Raw genomic sequence first — 3,217 nt, forward strand, 5'->3', positions numbered from 1 at the left:
GCCTGATAATTTCCAACACCGCTTGGCATTGTTTCTGGGGTCAGTACACACTGAACTACTAAAGTCCACTCTGTTTTTGGTACAAAATTAAAATCAATAAATATTTATAAACTAAGAAAGTGGTTATGTGAAACTTTCAGATAAAGAGATTGATGGATTATTAAAATATTCTAATAAACTTAAATCCAGTGCCACTGATGATATTTAAGGCATTAGGTGATCAAAACAGGAGCTTTCTGTGATTACTTCAGCGGCATTTTGGCAAATATGCAGGAAAGCTGTGTTGAAATCCAAATGCTAAGCATGATAAATGGACTGTCTGGATGCAGATATAATCTTTGGACTCTCAGTCAGCTAATTTACTGCAGTGAAATCATCAAAACTGAAACTCCAAATGATAAACAGCTCTTGAAAGGTGGAATCATATTAGTTTTATTACTTTCTTAAAATAAAACCTATTTGTGAGTTTTGCACAAATTTCAGAAAAGCATCCTCTTTTCTCTCACCTGGGAAGGGGACCTAGGTGTGTTTACCCATAACTCACTACCCATAATATTTCCTAACATCCAAGATCTCTCTAGATGTACACTTAAAGTTTTATTCAAACCTCCATTGCTATGGGCTGAATATACCCACTCAAAATCTGCTGAAGCCCTAACTCCCAATATGATGGTATTTGGAGGCCTTTGGGAGGTATTAGGTCCTGAGGGTGGAGTCCTTGTGAATGGGATTAGTGCCCTTATAAGAAGAGACATGAGAGACATGAGGTCTCCTTCTGCCATGGAAGGATATAGCAAGAAGGCATCTATCTGCAAACCAGAGGAGAGCCCTCATCAGGAATCAAATCTACCTGCACCTTGATCTTGGAATTCCTGGCCACAAGAATGGTGAGAAATAAATTTCTGTTGTTTAAGCCACCTGGTCTATGATATTTTGTTACGGGCAGCCTGAGTTGACTAATATATCCATGAAAGATCTGGGATGAGTAAATTGAAAGTCTTCGAGTGCTATCCTTGATTTGATTTGACTTTGTGCCATGGGAAATGCATTTGAATCTGTGTTCCCGTGATGTGATCTCTGTTCTCCTACAGATAATAAAGGTTGGGGGAATGTGAAGCAGGAAGCACAGTGATGGATGTCTTCATTCTGCTCCTGGGCTAGCACTTCATTACTCAGGTCTTTCTTACCACATAGACTTTAACCAACTTAAAATAGGCTGCTGCATTATGTCATCAATCAATAAGAATGAATTTCTGACCACTTCCCTTTGTGCCATCTTAATATTAGTCCTTCACATCCACAATGAACCTAACCAAGCTATTTCACTGATGAAACAGTTGGCAATTTAAAGGTAGGGTTGCTTGATAAAATACAGTATGCCCATGGGAATATACTTTTACTAAAAAGTTATTTTTTGTTTATCTGAAATTCAAATTTAACTAGACATCTTGTATTTTTCTTTGCTGAATCTAGAAGCTCTATTTAAATGGGATTTTAAAAGCCTCCAACTCTCTTTGGGCTTGAGATTGAAGCTACTAAGGCTATATAGTCAATTCTCTTGAAAAAATATATCTGAACTTTGCCATCATTTATAAGTGTATTTAAATAATTATGTTTTCATCTAATTCTTATGTAAAAATTAGACCTGGCAGTGACATAGACCATTTCAACTTTAAGTTTTTACACTAAAATAGGAAACCTGAGGCCATACATTTCATCACGAACAATGCAAAATAAAAAGACTCAAAATAACTGTCATCTAGAATGTGTGTGTGGTTCCCGTGAAGGCGTGCAGTGTGTTTATGTGTATGTGTACACGACGGGGACACTAGTTATAAGCCTGGCTGCTGGATGTAGAGTAAATGGCTATTTTGGTCACTTTATGGGCAGGGGGTCTGTCCACAGGCAAGGCCACAGATGAAATGGTCTGACCCAAAGTAGATGAACTCAGGTGCAGCTGAAGCCCAAGTGGACATAAGTCAGCAAAGAAGAAAGTGGGCACGGGGCGGGGGGTGGGGGTGGGAGTGCCAGAAGCCCTACTAGTAGCCAGAAAAAGACAAAGCAGATGAGCAGCATGTGAGGGACAAGTGCAGACAAATGGCTATTTTAAATGCTACCAGAAAGTGTACGTATATACATGAAACCATAAGCATCAAGTGGTTGCCTACTCACGTTAAAAAAAAAAATCTAAAAAGGAAGAGATTCCATAATCTCGTTTAGATCTTCAAGTAGTATAACCAGCAAGTTCTTAATTTTATATCAAACGAATGTATTCTTATTTATCATAACAAAATAGTTATTATCTTCCTTTTTGGCATACAGTGGAGATAAAAATGTTTATTATTCATTCACTCAACAAATAGATATTGATAGCCAATTATGTGCCAGGCATTGTTCCCGGTGCTGAGATACATAAGTGAACAAAAAAGACAAAGTTTCTGGCCCTAAGGAGCTTACTGTCTAGTGGAGGAAGACAGACACAAAACTAAAGGAAAATACATAGTATACCAGGTGGTGATAGTGCTGTGGAAATAAAATGAGACAGAAAAGGAGATGGGGGTGCAGGGTTTGTGATTTTATATAGGGTGCTCATGGAGAATATAATATTTGAGCAAAGACTTGAAGGAGGTGAGAGTTAGCCATGCAGCAAAGCAAATGACAAGGGCAGAAGAAGTCTGGTGCCTGCCGTGTTCAGGGAACAGGTAGCTGGGAGAACAGCATATGGCTGCAATGTGATTCTTTACTATCAATCAACTGTCATGGTAGCCAAATATGTTTTCAAAAACACAGTCTCAAAAATTTTTCCCAGGCACCCTTTCTTAGGGTGTGTTTACCTAAAATGAGATGATAGTAAACTAAGAAAGAAAAAGAAATGTGATACTAAGAAAAGTTAGGGAAATCTCCAGGAAGATGGTGAAGGATCTCTCAGATAGGTACTTCAGGTGTGAAAGGCAACCAGTTAAAACTGGATTCATCTCAAGAGACAGGTATGTGAAGTGCTTATATCACCAAGCCCTCTGCCATTGTACCAATTTTTCAAAAATTATTTCTCAGGTTTATTAAAGCATAATTGACAAATAAAAATCGTGTACCAAATTTTTTAACCTGACAAAACTACTGGAGGATGTGCTCCACAGAATAAGAGAGTAAACACAGAGAGAGGAGGGATCAGGGAATCCAAACCAGGAGAAAAGCCAAGGAAATTCTAAGGATGACA

The 3,217-nt window shown here is 38.2% G+C and overlaps 1 protein-coding gene across 1 annotated transcript in view; it reads right to left on the reverse strand.

Moving 5' to 3' along the window:
* IMPG1 (interphotoreceptor matrix proteoglycan 1) overlaps positions 1–3,217 on the reverse strand; it is a 171,429-nt gene that overhangs the window by 50,992 nt on the left and 117,220 nt on the right. The gene's annotated exons all lie outside the window — the stretch shown is intronic.

Source organism: Propithecus coquereli, unplaced genomic scaffold, assembly GCF_000956105.1.
Source record: "Propithecus coquereli isolate 6110/MARCELLA unplaced genomic scaffold, Pcoq_1.0 Scaffold24, whole genome shotgun sequence".
Classification (NCBI taxonomy): domain Eukaryota; kingdom Metazoa; phylum Chordata; class Mammalia; order Primates; family Indriidae; genus Propithecus; species Propithecus coquereli.